The sequence below is a fragment of the Culex quinquefasciatus genome, chromosome 3 (assembly GCF_015732765.1).
Source record: "Culex quinquefasciatus strain JHB chromosome 3, VPISU_Cqui_1.0_pri_paternal, whole genome shotgun sequence".
In the NCBI taxonomy this organism is placed as follows: Eukaryota; Metazoa; Arthropoda; class Insecta; order Diptera; family Culicidae; genus Culex; species Culex quinquefasciatus.
The window spans coordinates 84,279,849-84,291,312 of NC_051863.1; the positions used below are offsets into that span (position 1 = coordinate 84,279,849).

The 11,464-nt window shown below is 44.8% G+C and overlaps 2 pseudogenes; one reads left to right on the forward strand and one right to left on the reverse strand.

The window, feature by feature from the left end:
• The first annotated feature begins 2,480 nt into the window (after positions 1-2,480).
• Positions 2,481-2,906, forward strand: LOC6034108 (annotated as a pseudogene).
• An 815-nt stretch (positions 2,907-3,721) lies between these two features.
• LOC6049658 lies at positions 3,722-4,455 on the reverse strand (annotated as a pseudogene).
• Positions 4,456-11,464: the final 7,009 nt, after the last annotated feature.

An 11,464-nucleotide genomic window follows, 5' to 3' on the forward strand; every position in this document is an offset into this window, starting at 1 on the left:
AAAATGAGTTTCCCTGTATATACCAAGGAAATAACCAGTTATATAGTTGATAACAGATGTGTTAACGTAAATTCAACAATTTGTATTGATTTTTGACAGACTTTCTTGCCAAATAGTCCAAATTACTATCTTTTTCTAAATTTACAGTTTTCTCATAGAAAAATCAAACAAATATTGGAAAGTTATACACCAAATTGTTGGAAATAATTTTTCTCGTCCAAATCCGGCATAAGTTTTATAAAAATGTTGATTAGGAAGGAAAAAACACATTTTTTCTAAAAATCATAGGTTTACACTATTTGTTTATAGGTGGCGACACGCGTCTTTTAGCTTTGCTGCAAATTCTCTATTGAGGTTTTGCAGCGCGACTGTGTTTCAAATGTAGGTGGCGCCAAAATGAGGTTACTTGCCAAAAATTGTATTCCTTTCTGCTGGATTGAAGAACAAAATCGCTTATTTCTCATGATTCCCTGCATCAATCTTAATGAAACTGGTTGCAAAAGACGAGAAAAATTTTTTGCTTCAAAATAATGAACATCAATTTTTGGGCGCGCAAAAATTTGTGAACTTTTTCTTTAAAAAACATGTTTCAGAACACGAAAAAATTAGTTTCCCCATATATGTCAATGAAATAAACAGTGATATAGTTGATAACAGATGTGTTAACGAATATTCAACTATTTTTATTGATTTTTGACAGATTTTGTTGCCAAAAAGTTCGAATTATTTTCTTTTACTAAATTTACCATTTTCTCATAGAAAAATCAAACGAATATTGGAAAGTTGCACACCAAATTGTTGGAAATAATTTTTCTCATCCGAATCCGGCATAAGTTTAATGAAAATGTTGATTTTGAAGGTAAAAACACATTTTTTCGAAAAATCATAGGTTTACGCTATTTGTTCATAGGTGGCGACAAGTGTCTTTTAGCTTTGCTGCAAATTCTCTATGGGGAAATCAATGTGCTCATTTCGTACATGATATTTATATTGCTTATTGCAAGATAAAATCACGTTTCTCCATCACTGTGATTGACAGGAGATTATTGCCGCCTAACCACAGAGTAAGACAGAGTTCGCACTGCCTCTTGATTTTTGGTTCAACTTGGTGGTACATCGCACGCCTACTACCAGCAAACCTTATGGGGCCAATAAATTTAATGACATTTCTTCGGACTGGGCACTCTGGGTTACTCTGTGGCCTAACTACCGCAGTGTAAAAATAAGCAAGTTGAACTGAAAATCTGCGTTGATTTGGCTGTCAACATGGTTTGTTTTGAAAATTTTCCAAAAAGTCAGCCGAAAACTCAAGGCAACCTTTGACAACTGCCAAAAATTTGTTCTGCGGTTGTCATGCGGCTGTCATGCGACCATTATCTTGTGGTCGTACCACCGCGCGTGAACTCTAATTATTAACGCCCGCAATAATATTGAGGATTTGCAGCAAAGCTGAAAAACACATGTCGCCACCTATAAACAAATAGCGTTTTTTCCTTCATAATCAACATTTTTATAAAACTTATGCAGGATTCGGTTGAGAAAAATTATTTCCAACAATTTGGTGTATAACTTTCCAATATTTGTTTGATTTTTCATGAGAAAACTGTATATTTAGAAAAAGATAGTAACCCGCATAGTCATGAACTATATAACTACTTTATGACAAATAGTTACTCAACTATTTATCAAATGGTCTCTACTATTCATTAAATTGTAACCCAACTATATATGTACGATATATCAAACCATTAATTCCATTCCCAAAATAGTTTTGGTCGATTTTACTATATGAGAAATTAGTTGTTAGGCAGAAAACTATATGAGGTTTTCATACATATGTAAATATTTTTATAAACTTGGATTTTACGTCAAATAGTCATTGCCCAAAAATGGACTATTCCCTATATAGTTTCTGAAAAACTACTTTACCGACACTACTTTGCCGACACTTTAAAAAGACCGCAAAAATGAACCCTACAATTGTTGTGATAACTACTTCGGATATAATCAAATTTGATTTTTAAGTTCTATCGATAGTTGGTGAATGTTTACCGCCATTATATGTGATGTTATTTACGTTGCTGCCGAACTGCTGCCGCCTTATCCGATTGATCTATATCTGTTGGTGGTTTTTCAGTGGTTTTGGTGACATGTTGTGTTAGAAGGGAGCAAGCTCGGGGGCAAGTATTTTTCGATAAGTCCTAGTAGTCCAAACAATTGACTCATTTTATAGTGAACAGTAACAGTCCACCATGTGGTACACATATTTTTGGTGTATGGTAAGAACAGCATGCCTCAAGGGGTGGGACACAGAGTAACTGAGTGACTCAATTTTACAAAATTACTCAGTGTGGCTCAAAGTTACTCAATCGACTTCACGATTTTTTTTCACTGAGTTTCGGAATTTGTGAATAAACCAGTGCTTGACAGAAGCGCGTGTTTACAAATGAATTAGACATATCTTCACGCCATGATGCTGCAAAAGTTTCCATAGCCGAAACCCGGAGCAAACTATTCCGTCTGTTACGGATTTCGTTACGGAACGTACCGTGCTGATCGTCGCCGCTGGTGCCGGTGAATTCGATAGTGGACAGGTTCGAGAGAATGCATTGCTCGCCTTCACCCTCGGTGTTAAACAGCTGATCGTCGATGTCAACAAGATGGAATCGGCTGAACCCCTGTTCAACGAGGACCGTTTCAGGACATCAAAAAGGAAGTCTCATCTTACATCAATAAGATCGGCTACAACCGCCGTCGCTATCGTGCCCATCTCTGGATGGCACGGAGACATGCTGGAACCGTCCACAAGAGCGTGCTCAACCAGACCCTGACCGTTCATTCCTCGATCGCGCACGTGACATCGGCTGTAAGATGTAGGGGAACTATACCATTTCTCAGCCTATTTCTATTATCGGCTTATCAGCACTTTGATCATGAATTACAGCTTTCATAAAGTGTTTTTGACTGTTGGCATGCCTACTTTTTCTGGAATAGTGAAAGTCATGAGCCCTCGTAACATTTTTCTTCTTTTGGGGAGTTTTCTGATAATCTGAGGAGAAGTGGGGGTGTTGAAGGTTCTCTATCATCCAGAGGAATCGACTGTGATCAATTTACTTGATAAAAGTTGAAATTTTTGTACCAATCGTTTAACATATAGTTGGATTATATAACAAACTGTAATTGTACTCCATACTGTTGAAATATTGTTTGAACTATTTGGACTTATAGAAATTTTTAATTCAAAATAGTATGGTGTATAGTAATTTTACTTCATGTAAGTTGACAAATTATTTAGATTATACAAACTTATCGAAAAAAATGTGGCCGCCATCAATTGTGTTCTACTAATGTTGTGCTGGAAAATCGATTTTGATATTACACCCTAATGGCACCCCAGTACTTTCGAGTAGTAGTCTACGTCAATAAATGTCAAGCAACATACACGTTAACACTAGAGAGCCTGGATCTTATTAGAGAACGGACATCTCAAACCAAAAGAACCAATCGAAGCACGAGAACTGTCAAACGGAGGTACCAAACGAGCATAAGACAAAGGATTTTGCTCGATTGGTACCTCCGTTTGACAGTTCTCGTGCTTCGATTGGTTCTTTTGGTTTGAGATGTCCGTTCTCTAATAAGATCCAGGCTCTCTAGTTAACACGGAAGTAGTAAAAGTGGATTTGTTTGAAATCCGATCAAATCCGGTGCCTTCTTTGAAATCTTATCCATCGATCAAATTGAGTTGGATAAATTTGATAATACGAAAAGAACAACACCATTTCCCGTTCGTTTTCCGGTTTGATTCCAAATTATCCACTTCGCAGCCTCCACCCTTATCCATACGCGTCTTCAGCTTCTTCACCGTGAGCTTCTCCTTCTCGATGATGTGAACGGTGGCGCCCCAACCGGAGATGGCGTCCCAATCGAACGCGTTCACCAGCGCCTGCGAGATGACCTCGAACAACGCAGTCGGTTCCAGGTCCGGCTTCCACAGCGTTTCGCACATACCTTACAGCTGCTCTGCACAGGTTTCGGCCACGACAAAGTCGTTCGGCTTGTTCGGACAGCCGATCAGGTCCATGTTGCAGATGAACGGCTCGTACGACTTGGGGTCCAGTCCGGCGATAACCGGCTCGATAAAGTACGGCCCGAAGCGCTTCTCGTACAGAAAGTTGGACAGCATGGCCGCGAATCGTTCTTGCGTCATCTGGCGGTTTTCGCGCACCTCGTACAGGTTCTTGCGGACAAGAAAACGCTGGTGCACCGTCAGGATGTTCGTCTGGAGGCTGACCCCCCAGATACATGTGCGGGTTGATCTCAAAGATCTTCTCGAAGTCGGTCGCGATCGTCTGGGCCTGAACGCCGAACATATGGTCGGTGGCAATGTTGTACGCAAGGATGGACATTTTGAAGGTAAATTTACTGAACGGTGTGTGAGGTTAACAACTGTTTACTTGCAACAAATCCTATGAAATCGGTTAGAATCAAACAAAATGGCATAAAATCATTACAATGAGAGCTCAACGGATTACTGTCGTTCCCCTCGCACATTGGCGTAAATTTTGAATGTCCCTTGACTTTCACAGTACTCAAATTTACGTTCCCGTCATCAAAACAGTATCATTCTTCCGTGTTTAGAGTGTAACTGTTTTCCAAATGTCAAAATTTAATTTGAGTTTTATTGGTTTTATTCGAGGTAAGAATTTTAAAAAAATATTTTAATGTTAGTTAATTTCTGTTAACTAAATTTCCTTACCTCTATACAAAGTTTAAACTATCGTTGCAGAATAGAATTACCATATTATTTATTTTTGCAGTAAAAAGGATGTGGTCCCAAGGAATAAAGAACCTGCAGTGAGATAACTCGTCAAGGACCATGGACGGAACAACAAGATATTCATCGCCGTACGCCTTTTCGATGGACTTTCCTCCTCCCCCGTTCAGCATCGAAGAGTTCAACTACTACCATTCTCATCACTACCAATCGTCCCACTTTGATTATGACAAAACTTCCTTGTTCAATCCGGTGACGACGGTGAAGTCAGAACAACCCATTATTACTAGCGGAAACAGCAACAGTAGCAGCAGCAGCGTCAGCAGTCAATCCTCGGCAGAAGACAGTAGAGACCGCGAGAGGAAAAGGAACGGGACCGGATTGCAGCAGGCCTTATCAAGCCGGAGGACCTGGAGAAGAAATTGACCACCAAGGCGTTGAGCCGGGCACGGCACACCCTGCAGCAGCGCATCAAACGACAAAATGAAAGCCCCGAACAGAAGGCACTCCGGAGGCAGCGAAACGCAGAGCTTAACCGACGACGACGAATGAACAAGCAAGACATCCGGGTGGCCATGGAAAAGGTCAAGAACCGGCTAAGGCAAAGGGTGAAGCGAGAGATTGATCGGATGCTGCGGACCCGGCAGAAACGCGACGAGTTTCTGCGCGAAACATTTGAGCAGATGAGTGCCGTTTTCTCTGATACCGACATACTCCAGTATCAAGGCCGAATCGCGAATGCCTTGCAGGAAATTTCAAACTAATCTGCCAGAGATTGGATGTTGCTTACGAGGGATGCAAAGTATAAAGTGAATATGTTCTTTTTGTACGTGCGCGACAAAAGTTATATTATCCGATCACGTTTGCAAAAACGTGAATGTTCTCATAATATTAAAAAAATCGTTACAAAGCTGCAGTAACAAAACTTTGATGAATTTTTACCTTTTTCTTTATTTTAAATGCTGTAATTATTTCAGAAATTGTTTTTCTTTCTTCTCTTAATTGAATAACAAAAAATAAAATCGAATGAATATATCGATGGAGTTACTTATTTCACTCCCCGAATAGATCAGTGTGCCTAACAACTAATTCCTCATATAGTGTCTTACACGCCAATAATGTTGAAAATAAACGCTTCAGTGGCCAAAGCGACTAAAAAATCTACATTTTTTGAAAAAAGTGATTTCTACGGGTCAAATCTCATTAAAAATTCAAATGCAAAACGCCACCTGTTAAGTTCAATCAAGCTCATATTTCTAATTTGAGCTCAGTATGCCCACCATAACCAGCCCCTGAATGACCGCCAAATTATATATTTTGTTACATCCTTCTGAGTATGATCATAGTAGCTGTTTATAGCAGGAATAGGTTAAAAATCGAAGAATTTTGAAAATTGTCAGAAATTTTTCCACTAAAATAGACATAACTTTACTGTAAATGTATAAAATGTCATACTTTTTTCTGCAAAATTGTCCTTCATTTCGTTTCCAACAATGCTACAACATTAGTTTTTGAAGTCAGACATGACAGTTTATTTACCAGAGCAAATTGAAAATAGTTTTTAGAAATAACATTATTTTACACCTCCTGATGACGCTGCGACTCAAGTAATGGATCGATTTATGGTGTACTATGTCAGGAATATATTTTGTGAACTAAAAATTGATATCTAGATGAAAATGTACATCTTTGTCCAGAGATAGACCGAGTTTTTAGACGTATTTTTGAGTTTTTAGATGAAATATTAGGTTTTTTAACTTCAAATCGAGATAAAATCAGTTTTCACCGACAGAATATTTTGGGAGTTGATTTTTCTGACTCAGAATAATCCCCCCAACAACCTCCAGAAAGAATTTCCGAGATGCATGCAAGTTGCATAATAATCCCCTTCTTACCCACCGTGTTCCGATCAGCATACCGCATTACGCGTACTTAAACTGGGGTTGCGGTGGCCAAAAGATAATTGTAAATTTTTTTTTGACTCTGTCGCGAAATCATTTTCGGATTTTTTAAATGGTAAATTCAAACGAGCTGAACCCGGATTTCAGTTGAAAAAGGTTTGTAGAAGTGTTCACTTTGCCCTAGGCTGGACCAGCAGGCTTTTTCCACTGGAAGTCGTGTGTCGTGGAACGATGAAATTTGAGGCACGTTCGAGTTGTCCGCGTTGCAGATGTTGCGCGATGTAGCCCGGCAGTCGACCCTCGTATGCTTGCTTCATGAAGCAGCATATTCGAAGTTTGTAGTTCGTGGGGAGATCGTGTCCTAAAATTGTGCTTCGAACTGCTGCTGTTGTGTCTCGGCAACGGAGATTGTGGACGAAGCGAATCGACGATTTGAAGCACCGATGTAGCCGTTCGCGCAGTGCAGCGGCCAGTCCAGGATAGTATACCACGTCACAGTAGGTGAAGAATGGTATCACTGCAGCTTGAACCAGTTTGCGGCGTGTTTCCGTTGACAGTACGGGACCAAACCGGCGGAAGGTGCGAAGTGTACTGTAGGCCTTCTGCAAGACGTCATTCACCTGCTGTTCCCAGGTCAAGTTTGTGTCCATCTTGATCCCGAGGTTCGTGACATGACCGCTTAATGGAATGCTGGTGTTGCCGAAGACTACGTCTTCCGTCGGCGTGACCGCGCCAGTCTTGCAAAAGATAATGGCCTGGGTTTTCTTCGGATTCGGGAACAGACGGTTAGCTTTTGCCCAGCTTGCAATCGCGGCGAGATCCTCGTTGACCGCCCGCACTAGCTGGTCAACGTTCACGATGGGTCCTGGCAGATAAATCTGTAGGTCATCGGCGTAAAGCTGCCATCCACATTTTAGCGCTCTAGGTAAACTGTTTATGTAGAGGCTAAACAGCAAAGCGCTGAGACACGAGCCTTGGGGGGTTCCGTCAGGGACTTGCATCGCGGCAGACACAGCGTTACCGCGGCGAACAACTTGAGTGCGGTCGCTCAGGTACGAGGCGATCAGGTCGCAGGCAGCTCGAGAGAAGCGGAATTCGTTGCGCAGCTTGTCCTTCAGCATCCGGTGATCGACACAGTTGAAGGCGAGTGAAAAATCGACGAGGACCATCACTGTGCACCGATTCTCGTCCAGATTGCTGTACACGTCGTGAACCACTTTGGACAAGGCCGTCGTGGTACTGTAGCCTCTTCTGTAGCCTGATTGGTTCGGCGCAAGGAGTGGTGGACACACTCAGTCGCCAGCCAGCGACAAGTTAAGACGTGTTTTGCTCGTGTTGTCATCTCGCGTGCTTGGAAGTTTTTGACAGATGGAGGTGGAGGAATCCTCCGAGGAGGAAGATTTTCGTCCCGTCTGCGGGAATCGGAAGCGGAAGAAGTCCAGCGAGGTCACTGGAATCGGCATCGAAGGAGAAAAAGTTGAGAAGACCCTGCTCAACAACAACAAGTTCAGCCCGCTAGCGGATAACAAAAACAACAACAATGCCAGCCCAGCAGGAAGAGGGGACGCCCCGGCGGTTCCACCACCCGGCCAGTCGGCAGGTAAACAAAAGCAACCACCTTTGGTGGTGAAGAACACCACGGATTTTTACAAGCTCGTGGCGATAGTGGAAAGTTGTAAATTAGGTTTCAAACCGATTTACAAACTAACCCGATTTGGAACCAAGGTGACCTGCTTCTCTGTCAAAGATTTTGACAAGGTGCAAGAGCTACTCAAGAAGAAGAAAGTTGAATTCTACACCCACGATCGGCGGAGCGAACGAAATCATCGGGTGGTTCTTCGTGGTTTTCCTGATGAACTGAAACCGGACGAGGTCAAGTACCTTCTGAAAAGGGATCTCAAGCTGGACGCGCTGGAGGTGCATATCATCAAGCGGAAGGAAAAGTCCACCGTGGACGAAACTCCGTACATTGTGGTCTTCCCCAAGGGATACACCAATCTGAAGAAGCTCTCTGCAATGAAAGTTGCGGCAAGCACTATCATCCGGTGGGAGGCTGAAACTAACTGTCCTTCAGTATCAAGGGGTTTTAGGCTAGCTCAAGTCCTTTTCAGGGCTGAGACCGTTTCCCAAGTAGTCGTAGACCAAAGCTACTGACTACTCATCACTCAGGGTCGGCATTACTACTAGGCAGATTCAAGGGAGACTTTCATCACACAGAAAAAACACGATTTCTATTCCACTTCAGCACTTTATTGGGTGAATGTTTTGTGTGGGTGTGGGTTGTGTAAAGTGTAGGTGGTTTGGGGCACTCTTACCGCGCAGCTCAGCTGGTTCTCGTGCCGGATGGTCGCCGCCGGAGGAGCTCCTTCGCTCACACTCCGCGGCTGGAACTGTCCCGCTCGTGGGGGGGGGGCTTGTTCTGCTGGCTGACGGTGGCTTGTTGTTCTGCGCTGCGGTTGTCCGGTCTTCGGTGCCGGATGCAGCGATTCTGCGGCCTTCACGGCCGGTACGGTGGTCTCCGGACTTCGTGCCGGGTCGGATGGACGCACAGCAGGCGTTGCTGGCTTCGTCGGGCAGGCTTCTTCCCTCGTTGGCGAATCGGCAGCCCCAGAGTCCACTGATTCGGGCTACCGAGAGGGGACTCTCCTTAACGATTAAGGCCAGCGGCCTGAGAGCTGTCGTCCTTGGCGTTGATGGCGCGGGGAGGCGCCAGACGACGGGGGTGGTCCTACTACGTTTAGACGTGGGAAGCTACCAACATGGGATTCACGCAACCCAGGCCGACCAATCCGAAACGGACTCGCACTCGCGGAACCTCCGGGTTCCGCCGTTGTGGGGGCGCTTGACTACCGCCACTTGGAGCGCGACCAGTCCGCTCGGAAGCCTGAATACAAGAGGCCGATCTTCCCCAGATCGAGCTTTCTTTTTGGTTTTCCCGAGTCCATTTTCCCACCAATTCCCAATGTGTCAACAGCTGCGCTGTCAGGACACCCCACCGGGAAATTGGTGGGCTTCAGCCTCGCATACACTGATAGATTTGCCCCATCCCACTGTTAAGTGTAGTGAGATGGTAATAAAAATACTGAAGTGAAACTTTCCTTCGTCAAGAATTGTGACCAACGGTTACAAGGCCTACCGGAACAAGCGGTCGAACGTGACCCAGTGCAGTGCAGCTGGGTCATGGAACCAGGAACTGTCACCTGAAAGGCAGGTGCAACAACTGTGGGGGTCCCCACAAGACGGACGAGTGCAAAGTCCAAGAAGCCGAGCCGAAGCGGTGTGCCAACTGCTCTGGAGCCCATGAAGCCACGGACCGCAGCTGCCCCAAGCGTGCGGACTTCATCCGGAGGCGCCAGCAGGCGTCGAAACCAAAACCGCCGGCAAGGAAGGCGGAGAAGCAGAGTCCAGCAGTTCCGGCGTTTACGCCAGCGGAGTTTCCCCGCTGCCGGGCGCAGTTCTGGACGGAAAATCCAAGGATCGCCCTCGTCCCGCAGGAAGCAGCCAAGGTGGCCCCCGAGACGGTGGAGCCACGGAGAAGGAAGCCGGGGAGGTACTCTACAGTTCGGCTGAGCTGTGGGGGATTTTCTCCGAGTACATCGGCAGGTTCAAGACCTGCAAGACCCGCTTGGACCAAGTAACCCTCGTCAGTTACATGATCTCCAAGTATGGAATTTAAGGAGTTTTTTTTGTTTTGTTATTATATATTGTTTTACTGATCCTCGGTCCCAACCTGGTCACAGCACCTAAAAGGACCTAATAAAAATAAGCTGAGAAAAAAAAAGGAGTGGTGGATCAGTCGTGTTCAGATGTTCCCAGATCTGGGAGAGGAGAACCTTTTCCAATACCTTGGACACGGCCGGTAGAACGCTGATCGGACGAAAATCCTTCGGTTGTGAGGGATTGGCTGACTTTGGGATTGGAGTCACAATTCCCTTTTTCCAGATCGTCGGAAAGGTCTTCGTGTCGATGATGTTGTTGATCAGATGAGTGAGGAGGGGAAGGATGTACGGACACAGCAGTTTCACCAACGAGATTGGGATCTCGTCACAGCCGGCGGCGTTGGTTTGAATCTCGAAGATCTTTGCGCAAACTTCGTTGACGTCGGTGTGACGGAACACGAAACGCGGTTCGCCAGGATCGTAAACAGTTCGGTGACTTGGTTCTACAGGCCGCTGGTTATGGTCACCTGTGTTCAGCTGTCGATGTCCGGTTGTGAAGAAGGTGTTCAGTTCATCCGCGTCTACTCCCTCAGCTGGCTCGGTCTTCTTAGCGTTATTGTGGATCCCTTCTCGCCTCAAGTTGTTCCAGAGCTTCTTCGGTGGTAGATTCTGGTCGAAGTTTTGTTCTGTGTACCTCTTCTTGGCGTCGAAGATCAACGGGTTGGCTCGGTCGCGCTTTCGGACGAAGTCCAGCCATTGGTTGTCCCCATGGTCTCGGTTCGGGTTGCGCGAGTACAGCGCGAACGCAAGATATCGCTCCTCAACCGCTCCTGACACGAGTGGTTACTGGAGCTGGGTTCCGCACTCTCACTCTGGCCAGCAGGTAGACTATTTCGTGGTCGGAGATAGTATTACCTGTACAAGCTTGGGATTTGACGACCAATCCGGGGGAATCAGTGATCATCAAATCGATGGTTGTGGCACTGGTTTCCGTTATCCTGGTCGGGCCAGTCGGGAGAATCGTACAACCAAAGGAAAAATATATCTCAAAATCTGCAACAGTGGATTTGCTGCAGAAAATGTCATATTTTAAAACATTTTTTGTAGCAAGCCCGTAGATCATTTTTGCC